This window comes from Artemia sp. Qi Xiang Cuo, chromosome 3, assembly GCF_049724085.1.
Source record: "Artemia sp. Qi Xiang Cuo chromosome 3, ASM4972408v1, whole genome shotgun sequence".
Classification (NCBI taxonomy): Eukaryota; Metazoa; Arthropoda; class Branchiopoda; order Anostraca; family Artemiidae; genus Artemia; species Artemia sp. Qi Xiang Cuo.
This window is the reverse complement of record NC_142796.1, coordinates 89,944,849-89,956,102: the sequence shown is the minus strand read 5'-3', so window position 1 is coordinate 89,956,102 and position 11,254 is coordinate 89,944,849. Positions and strand designations below refer to the sequence as shown.

At 35.4% G+C, this 11,254-nt stretch overlaps 1 protein-coding gene across 1 annotated transcript in view; it reads right to left on the bottom strand.

The window, feature by feature from the left end:
- The window catches only part of LOC148954728 (uncharacterized), a 112,203-nt gene extending 102,808 nt beyond the window's left edge, over nt 1-9,395 (bottom strand). The window contains exon 1 of the mRNA XM_089087228.1: nt 9,310-9,395. The gene's annotated coding sequence lies outside the window, so the exon portion shown is untranslated. The remainder of the gene's footprint in view (nt 1-9,309) is intronic.
- Nucleotides 9,396-11,254: the final 1,859 nt, after the last annotated feature.

Here is an 11,254-nt window from a genome sequence, read left to right as displayed (position 1 = left end):
CCCCAATCAGATTCAAAGCCTTTTTTTTTTTATTTCTTTACGAAATTTCATTTTGAGCAAATTTCGAAACTTTATAGTCAATCAAAAGGAGATCAAAGGATCTTCATTGTGGTTTGTATATCTTGCTACTTAAAAGGAGAAGAACCTTTTGGTGGTGTTTTATTGCTTTATCTTTAAAGTTCAATGCCATATATTATTTCATTTTGTGGCTTATGTCTCCTTTTTCCTATTAAATAAAAAATAAAGCAAGTTCTTTAAACTGAAAGTAAGGAGCGACATTAAAACTTAAAACAAACAGAAATTATTCCGTATATGAATGGGGCTGTCCCCTCCTCAACGCCTCGCTCTTTACGCTAAAGTTTTTTTTATTGTTTTAAAAAATTAAGTTCTTAGACAGAGTCGAACTTTAGCGTAAAGAGCGAGGCGTTGAGGAGGGGACAACCGCTTTCATATACGGAATAATTTCTGTTAGTTTTAAGTTTTAATGTCGCTCCTTACTTTAAGTTTAAAAAACTTGTTTTTTTTTATTTAATTTCTGATCGATTTTTAGTTAATGCAGCTTTTATTTGCATAAAAATTTTACTTTTCTTTTGCTAAATGGATGTCTTTACAAATTAACTTACGTAACTAACTTCTATATTCGTATATTTTTCTTCTGGCAAAAAATACAAAGTTGCAGATTTTTGCAGATATGAGCTTGAAACCTATGTAATAGGGTTTTCTGATACGCTGAATCTGACGGTGTGATTTTCATTGAAATTCTTTCACTTGTGGGGGATGTTTCCCCCCTCTTTAAAAAATCGAGTAAATTTTCTCAGGCTCGTAGCCTCTGATGAGTAATACTAAACTTAATAAAATTTATATATTTAGAATCAGCATTATAAACACATTCTTTTGATACATTTATTGACATCAAAATTCCGTTTTTAAAAGTTTTGATTACTATTGAGCCGTATCGCTTGTTTTCTTATTGTTTTTTATTATGTATATGTTATTACGTATATGAGGGGGTTCTCCCTTTAGTCAATACCACGCTCTTTACGTTAAAAGTTAAAAAAAATTTTATTCACAAACCCCTGAATCACAAAGGCCGTTTAATTAGAATAGATAGCTCTTTTGAAAGCCCTAAAAAAACTGTAGCGTAAAGAGAGAGGTATTGACTTGGGGGAGAACCCCCTCACATACGTTATAATTTCTGTTCGTGTTAAGTTCTAATATTCCTTCTTACATTTCAGTTGAAAAAACTTGTTTTTTTTGTATTTAATTTCTGATCGTTTTTTAAATAATGCTTGGAAATCCGGCGCCCCATTCATAGAAAGGTCCCTGACCCCAAACAAAAATACTCTACGGAAATATTCTCCTGAGTAACCCCCTCCTCTAGCCCCCCCCCCTCCAGAAAAAATCCTTCCTGAAAATGGTTGTATACTTCCCAATAACCAATAAATAATGCTGGCAAGTCCGGCGCCCCCTTCATGGCAATTTCCCTTCCCCCTGAAAACTTCCTTCATGAACAGATCCTCCACCATAACCACTGACCCCCCCATACCACCCCCAACCCGAAAAAAAAACACCTGAAAACGTATGTATACATCCGAAGCACCCATACGATAGGTTAAAAATGGGTAAAGTTCATAACTTTTAGCCCTCCCTCTGGGTACTTCGGGGGATTAAGTCATCCTAAAAGACATATTTATCATATTTTTGACCATGCTGAACAAAATGGTTATCTCAAAATTTTGATCGGGTGACTGGGAAAAAAATAAGCGTGGGAGGGGGCCTAGTTGCCCTCCATTTTTTTGGTCACTTAAAAAGGGAACTAGAACTTTTAATTTCCGTTCCAATGAGCCCTCCCACGATATTCTAGGACCACTAGGTCGATACGATCACCCTTGGGGAAAAAAAAAACAAATAAACACGCATCCGTGATCTTTCTTCTGGCAAAAAATGTAAAATTCCACATTTTTCTAGATAGGAGCTTGAAACCTCTACAGTAGGGTTCTCTGATACGCTGAATATGATGGTGTGATTTTCATTAAGGTTGTATAACTTTTAGAGGGTCTTTCCTCCTTTTTTTCAAAATCAGCCAAATTTTTTCAGGCGCGTAACTTTTGATAGGTAGCACTAAACTTGATGAAAATTATATATTTGAAATCAGCATTTAAAGCTGATTCTTTTGATATATCTATTGGTATCAAATACCCGTTTTCAAGAGTTTTGGTTACCATTGAGCGGGGTCGGCCCTAACTTACAGTTCGTTACCACGAACTGTTTAATAGATAAGATAATCCTCTTCTGTCAAAAGTGTTCCTAGTGAATCCAAAATTAGCCCAATATCGGCGTTTGTCTGTTTTTTTTCTTAACAAAAAGAAAAAAATGTCATATCTACATGCTATAATTCCATAAGATAATCTTTTTCTGTCAAAACTGGCTTATAACTCTAACGATACAAAATAAGACATTTCTGACTGCATCACTTGATTACTCGTGCTGAGTTTTCCCATGACATATACATAACACATTTTCGACCAAAATCGTATATGTTGCACTTTTAATTATCATATCAGAGTGGACCCTGTTCTTTGAATTCTTCACGAGCCACAGAGAAAATGACTTAGCTGGAGATTCTGGGGTAACAGGTGATGAAAGGGAGAGAAGAAATAAATTCTATTGAAAAAGAGATTCTCTTGCACAGCCAAGGTTTAATTCTAGGTTGGCAGAAGGGAAAATAAACTTTTGTTTCCTTAAATTCTGTTGGCTCAGGTCCTTAACAATTAACTATAGAAGAAACCGAAGAATGCAAGCAGGAACAGTTCAGTCAAAAGATCTATTGAAAGATATCTGAATATATCTAATAAATATGAGGCAATCAAGCCAGTAGCTCTGTAGCCCACAGAGTGAAGCAAAAGGAAAAGGGCTAAATAGTTTTACTGAAAAGCCTACCTGCTTTTAAATAGAAGAAGAATATTTCAAAATCGAAATATATTTTCTTCTGATTATTTACACTTCTAATCAGCAGTTGTACCAAACCAATTCTGCTTAACTCATCCTCAGGGCTATGCTGTGGTGTTTATCCTTTCCATTGTATAGTGCATACGGTTTGATTTATTTCTATTTTCCCTTGTTTTTTTAGTTATATTTAGTGTTTAACTCTTTTTCAAATATGCAATGTTTATAAGTCCTCAAAAAAAAAAGTCCCCCCAGATCCCAAAACAAATTCAAGTGAGTTTAATAGTGAAAGATACCCATCCTGGCTGGTCAAGCACGCTATCTCAAAGCTCTAATGATAGCTCCAATTCTGAGAATAGGACAATGATCAGTGTAGGGGCTCATGTCACTATAAATTATGATAATGGGTTTCAAGAGATCCTTTCTAGAAACTCTAAAAAAAGGAAAAAAAATCTCCCCAATCAAAAGCATTTCTCCTCTCCCCGCCCAGGATCCTCCCTCCCCAGAACTGATGAATTTACCTTAAAATTTCTCCTAATACCCCTTTTAAAATAAAAAATATTAATGCAATAAGAGTTACAATTTTAAAATTGCTAAAATCAGTTTTATCTCTTAATGTTCACCGTGATAGATCTCTGCTAATAGCTGTCCAAGATCAGCAGACACAATAATTAATCTAAAATCTCTTTTGAATACCCCAATTAATTCATCTAAATGGAAGCCAAAACAATCCCCAACAAAAGTAGTAGTTTATGATGTTCCCCCAGAAATACCCATTCAGGAGTTAAAAGAAGGGCTCTCAGAAAGGGCTGGCAACACATTCCCAGTTGAAGATGTTACCTAACTTGGTAAACCTAACTCTAATGGCCTAAAAACAAGTAGATCCTTCTTATTTACACTGAAGGAAAAAATTAATATCCCAGAAAAGTTATTCCTATTTGGGAAAATCAAACCGCACAGGGAATACAAACCAAAGCCTATTCAGTGTCTGAAGTGTCTCAAACTGGGATACACAACAAACAAATGCAATGAAATTCTCCTAGAGTGTAGTCATTGTAAAGCATTCCATCCTAAAGAGTTGACAACTTGCAACAACACTCAGCCTACATGTATCAATTGCAAAGGCCCACATGAATCTACAAATAAATCACTATGCCCTGCACACAAGAAAAGAGCACCAACACTCCAAATAAAAACAGAGAAGGCCATTCCATACCCATATGCAGCAATGGAAGCAAATGCTTCCCAAAAATACCACATAAAGCCTGTAATAAAACCAACAAAAAACCCCGAAATGAAACTAATGAAACCGTAATGAAACCAACAAAGTCAAACGCCCCGAATGCATCAAGTACCCCGTATAAAACACCATCCTCTAGGCCTCCTAGCTCAAATCCCTATCAGAAGGAATTACTAAGTAAAAAAGCCTCCTTCCCCTGTGAGATGAGGTCAGCCTGGCCCCTCCTCTTCCCAAGAAGAAACACACCAGAACCACTACCAGGAAATAATTAGCAAACTGAAAAACAGGATGCATAACCGCACTTACAATCCCAAATATATACTTATTCATTTTAAACTGTATTGCAATTTAATCCATTAATATATATCAAGCGCATACATCAGAAATCAATGCAAAATTGGAAAAAATCTATATTCCTTATAATATCCTCATTCAAACAAAAAAAGATCTTGCTTTACTTTTAATAAAGCTGTACTCGCTATAGTTAGGTCTTGCTGACGTCTGCACAACATACCTTGCTTTGTAAAGTGTTAAAATACTTCAAACACCACAAAATCTCATTATTAGCCAAGAGCCTAGCCAACTATACCTGCACACAGAGTATAGAAATGGACATCTACCATCTCATAATGGAACTCGAGTCAAAAGAGTCAAAAGATCTACTGAAAGATATCTGAAAATATCCAATAAATATGAGGCAATCAATCCAGTAGCCCTATAGCCAACAGAGCGAAGCAAAAGTAAAAAGGCTAAATAGTGCTATTGAAAGGCCCGTTTGCTGTTAAATAGAAGAAGAAGAAATGATAAATAGAAGACGAAGACGTGACAACAGTTTAGTCAATAACAAATCTGACTGTAGGTGAATAAACAGTCTGAAATATGATGATACATGTAAATTACTATTACAGTGTTATCTTAAACATACAAAACATGGATTTTTATAAATTAAATCATCATTTAGCAGTTCAGCTTATTTGAGAGTCCTCCTAAATCATTAGTTCAAACACATAAGACAATTATAAGCGAGGTTGATAAGGTTCAGTGGCCATAAAAGGAGCTACATAAGTTCCCAAATGAATTGGAAATGATCAGAAGAGGAGGAGGGGCGCCTACCGTAAATATTTTATACTTTAGTGTTTTTCAGCGAAATTATTCTTTCCGGGCAGTAGTCTTCATTCACTTCAAAGCATGGTAGTTGGCAACGCTGAAAAAAGATGATATCATTGTAGAAGAAATAGATTTATGGTTGGATAATTTACAGTTTCCTAGAAGACTTCTTATCAGAGTTGCCACTGGTAGTACCAAAGTACTACTTTTAGTACTTTGTGATCAAAGTAGTACTTCTTGAATACTTTCTGCAAAAGCAGTACTTTTTCAATACTTTTTGTCAAAAATAGTACTTTAGACCGAAAAGGGCAATTTTACAATCATATTAGAAATGATAACCAACAATGATAACCAAGATAACAAACTAGATTTTTTTTTATTGTTAAATTTCAATAAAAACCGATCTTAATAAATCCAGCTTCTTAAAATGACCCAAAAAATCATTTTAATTGCTCCCTTCCCGTTTAATTTTTTAAAGTGGCTTGGTCTCAGTCTCACTTCCTCCAGCCTTAAATTTGCATCTCTCCAACATGAAGATTTGAGGAATGCTGAGTGACAGAATTTTTGTTTTGTTTTTATTTTATCAAACAAAAAATATTTCAATCATTGTTTTCAGTTCCTATACGAAACAGCAGTTATTTTACATAAAAGGCCTTTTTTCCGTTTGTAATTTGAATCATAACTCCCAACCAAAAGAAAGCAAGAAATAAAAGAAGATTATTTCTTCAACCACACAATTTAACCCCTAGAATGTTAGCCTATAGCTGTTTTGATGGGTTTCACAGGTCCAGACGTGCAAATAATTTTTAGGGGATGAGGTCAAACAATAAAGAAAAAGTTAAACTCATTTTCAAAATGAACTAAAAAGTAGAGAATTATTTTTTTTTTCTCAAGAATATAGATTCAAGGAGATGAGTATTATGGACAGCTTGCCCGAATTGCTTAAAAAATTTATTCCTGATTCATCAGTAGTAAAGCTTCTTGCATATGGAAGAACTAAAACCACTGGACTAATCAAAAACGTAATTTCCCCATACGCCATCAGGCAGCTGATCTCAAGATTGGAAAAATCGCTCTTTTCGCTGATGGTTGATGAAAGCACTGATAAGTGTGGGACAGAAGACTTAGTCATCATCGTTCGCTACTATGACAACCCTACATGCGGAATCAAGGAAGACTTTTTGGCCATTCCAGAAGTTGGGGATACAACAGCAATGGGCCTTAAAAACTTGATCTATAAGACTTTAAGTGAGAAGAAGATGACAATAAAAAACTATATAGGATTTGCATCTGATAATGCAAATGTGATGCTTGGGAAAAACAACGGCCTTGCAGCCAGCCCTCATAAAGAAAGATATTCCCTGGCTGGCTATTTTCGGATGCATCTGTCACAGTTTTGCACTATGCTCTGCTAGTGCTTGTGAGCAGTTACCTACAGAGATCGTCAGATTCAGCATTGATATATACACTTATGTATCTAATAGTGCCAAACGACTCCGTGAGTATAAAGAATTCCATAATTTCTGTGAAGTAGCCGAGCATGAACTCCTGTACCAATCTGCAACTCGCTGGTTAGCATTCGAGGCTGTCTCTCCGAGGCTGGTGGAAAAGTGGACTGCTCTGACGTTGTTTTTCGCCTTACCTGCGAATAAAGGTTAGGATCAAACGGCAGTGAAGCTTTATACAGCTTCGATCGATCTCGAAGTCAAGATTTATTATCTTTTTCTGAATTACGTTCTTCCTATTGTAAACGGCCTGAATCTTGAATTCCAGAGCACAGAAGGGAAAGTTCACAAACTTTTAAAAAGCGGTGGGTAATACTCTCTCCGAACTGGCAAGGAATTATACAAAGAAGAGCTTTTGGCCATTCGTTCAGTCTTCGAAATAGATTTTTCAAACCCAAGAAACTTCACAGCTCTGGAGACGGATATGCATTTTGGAGCCGAATTTGACCTCTTTGCAATTGATCAGATTGAAAGTCGGAAACTTCAAGACAGACAGCTAGCTGCGACAAAGAAAAATTGCCTTGCGTTTTATATCAAGCTGTGCTCTGAAATAAAGCGAAGAGTAAACAGTGAAGACCTTGCTTCGAATACTAGACTGGATATCTCCAGAAATTGCTTTATCCGAATCAGCTCCTTCTACAATCCCTCTTTTCCGCATGTTCAAGGACTGTTCCAATGGTTTGCTGGAAGCTGAAGCCCTAAACAGAGAGTGGAGGTGACTACCATTCTTGAAGAAAGAGCTAGGGGAAGGGAAAGTGTTAGTTTTGGAATTTTGGAATTCAGTATCCGCCCTCAAGGATGGTGCTGGGGACTGCTTTTGTTCACCTACCTATATTCATAAAGGGTATTATGTCGTTGTCTCATAGTAGCGCTTCGGCCGGACGTCAGTTTTCGCTGTTAAAGCTAGTTCGGACCTCCTCCAGAACAGACTATTGCCAGAAACAATATCCGATATTATGCATATCAGAAGAGACTTACCAAATCCAGAGACTACGGACACTTTGACAGAGCTAGCCAGGAGTGCAAAGCATTGGAAGCGTGAGCTTAAATAATATCTTATTACTGTAAAGATCTGTAAATAAAATTCTCTTACTGAACTTGTAGGGTGACGCCTTTAGCGCGTTGCCCCCGTTTAGTCCCATTTAGGCAAAATGGGACAGAAAATGTTAGTGTGGACTGCTTTTCCTGAAAAAGTGCCAAAAAAGAGACAATAAGCGATAAATAAAAGTATCTTTTAAATGTAGTAGCTCTTAAACAGAAAAAAAGTTAATTGTCTAACTGGTGCTTAATTTTTTTTTTTCAGGTTTTGAATCAGAAAAAAAAATTCTTGATTAACAGAGATACTTTTAAAGATTTGTGTCAAAAAAATACATATCTTGACTACTTTTCTTGCTTCTTGTTATCCGTTCTATTTTCCCAGAAAAAGGAAAGTCTGGACGCCCTATTACCCTACTAGGCAATTACGGAGTGTTCACAGTGAACATTCAGAGATAACTTCGATGATTTTGATTGTAGTTGCTTCCCATATCAGTGGCCCTTTTTTGCCATATCGGAAGTCAGTGTTCGACTGGATATACAGAAATAACAAATAAAAATTACTCTGGCTTATATGAAAACCAAAAGATAAACTCCGGGGCTAAAAGGCCGCGGGTGTGGCCACGCCCCAAACCCCGCCAAATTTTTTGCCGGGTGTTAGTACTTTTCTGTCGTGGTAGTGCTTTTGAGCTATCCTGGCTAGTACCAGTAGTTTGCTTGAAGTGGCAACCCTGCTTCTTATCCAACTAGGTAGATATTCTCTCTGCCTAAGAGAATCAATTTATCTGGCTAGTTGGATATTATCCCAAAACTGCTTAGAGAATCTTCTTATCTGCCTAGTTATATATATATATTAGAAACACTAAGCAACATTATTATCCAACTAGGTAGGCCTAGATATTCTCTCTGCCTAAGAGAATCAATTTATCTGGCTAGTTGGATATTATCCCAAAAATGATTAGAGAATCTTAATATCTGCATAGTTTGATATATATCAGAGAAACTATAAGCACAATTACTATCCATCTAGCCTAGGTAGATATTTTCGATGCTTAAGAGAAACAATTTATCTGGCTAGTTGGATATTAACCCAAAAAAGCTTAGAGAATCTTCTTATCTGCCTAGTTGGATATATATCAGAAGAACTGAGCTACATTATATCCAACTAGGTAGATATTATGTATATTGCATAGACAGTCAAATATTCAGCTAGGTAGGTAAAGGTGTAAGAGTCTTAAAAATGTTATTATCTGTCTAGCATGATATTTATCTTGATACTAAGTGTAGTTGGATATTATTTTTACATTCTATAGAATGTAATTTTTTTAAGAATATCCACTGGGCACCTTCCCAGTTTCACACTAGCCTAGCCTACTTGACAAAAGACTGTTTGGTCTATTTTGTGGTTTTATTAGGTGATACATTATGCTTGCAACAATTTTGGAAAGCATGATACACAAATTAAACTAAACTCACCTTTTAGACAATTATTTCATAAAGAAGTGCCAAAAGTCAGTTATGGATTTTTGAATTAAATATTTTGCCACTGTGTCAGAGCGTCCATACTGTCTATACTATATAAAACGAGAATCTCTACTTTCTTACGTAAGTCCCATCGCAGGTGCTTTTGGTGCATTTTCACTTGATATGTTATTATTATTATTATTATTTATTGGAAAACCCGTCATACAAAAAAGGAAAAGACGGAGCAATAAGCAAAACAACAAAAAAAAAGCAATACACATAAACTTAGGAGTTATACATGTGGTTTGTAGTGACGAACGAGAAAGAAAAACGAGAAACGAGAAAGAGAAACGAGAAAGAAAAACGAGACAAACGTCGTTTCTCAAAACGAGAAAGAAAAACACAATTATACACTGCTCTGTAGGTACGCGACATGTTTCTTTTCTTCTTTTTTTTAGGCTCCTAAATACTGAACAAACATAAATAATATGAACATCAAGCCGTAATTGGTAAAAAAAAATAAGAAAAAAAACAACCAAACACTAATTACACTAAGCGCGAAAACAAACACATAAAAAAAAGAAAAAAGTAAAAAAAAACAACAAATACATCTTAACTAATGGGTTAATACTGACGACCAGGGATGATTCAACTTCATTAAACGGGAATTATAAGCACGAATTTGCTTTTCCACGGCTATAATGGGGTCAGCAATGCTGAATTTTCTAATCAGATAAGAATTGCACGTCCAAGGGGGAAAACATAAAAGATATTTTGCGAACCGGAAGAAAACTGAACGAATTTTTGACTTGACAGAATTTGTGAGCATTTTCCAAAAGAAAATGCCCAGGCTTTGGTTCTAGTTTATCTTTAGCTATATGGGGAAGTTGTGAGAGGCTCAACGTTAAGAAGCACTTTTTTCATACTTTCGGTGGACGATATATGGGGTGAGAATCATGCACGCAACTATCGGAAAACAGTAGTTTTTTATACATCGGATGTGGCCTAGCCACTGACATTGTTGTAGCTTTGTTATATCACGTATTAAGGGTTTCATCAGGAGGTTTTCAAATAGATAACTGAAAACAGCTTTAACAATTAAAATAAAATTCATCAGTTTAAACTTAATCAGTGCCAAAAATAAAGAAAACAAAAGCTATGTTAAGAGTCAATTTTAAAAAAAAAGTAAAGCAATATTTGTGCGAAAAATTTTACAGCCTTAACAATATGGTTTCAAAGGTTATTTAGAATACGTCACTCATCATGTATATTATTGTATCGGCCAAAATTTGGATTTCATAACTTTGAATAAACCATAAATCCAGTTTAAAAGCATTTAGATATTTTAGAATCCTAACTCATAATTCTAAGGATTCTATAGTGACCTGAAACTGGATTTCTTGCTTACACACAGAAAATAAATCAAATATCCAATTATAACAGATACAACTGTATGCAAGATGGGCGAAGAATTGTGGTATTAGAAAAGGGTGAAAGAAGGGGAAAATGAACTTTTGAGTTCAAACATTCAAAAAAAAAGAAAAATGAGTGGTACAGAGCAAGAGTAAAACTTTTGTACACAATGGACATGATATTGTTATTAATTTAAAATACTTTTTCCACAAGACAAGTTATTCAAAGAAAAGTAAAGAGCTCCATTAAGCCAAGAATGAGCAAAAATAAGGTCAAATAATCTTCAAAACGTAAGACTACTACAAATCACTATCAATAAATAAATGAAACTCAAAACGAAAAGAATTAAAGTTGCCTATGATTGATAGAATTCCCTGCCTATGATTGATAGCTAACAGATATATAAGTGATTGTGTGCATACTTACGTATGCCCCCAATCTCCGTATAAAATGAGTTTTAAGGAAAATTATATAATTTTTTTTAGGTCAAGGAGGCACGCTTGTGCCTCTATAAAGAGGCGACCCACCACAATGTTAAGCGATA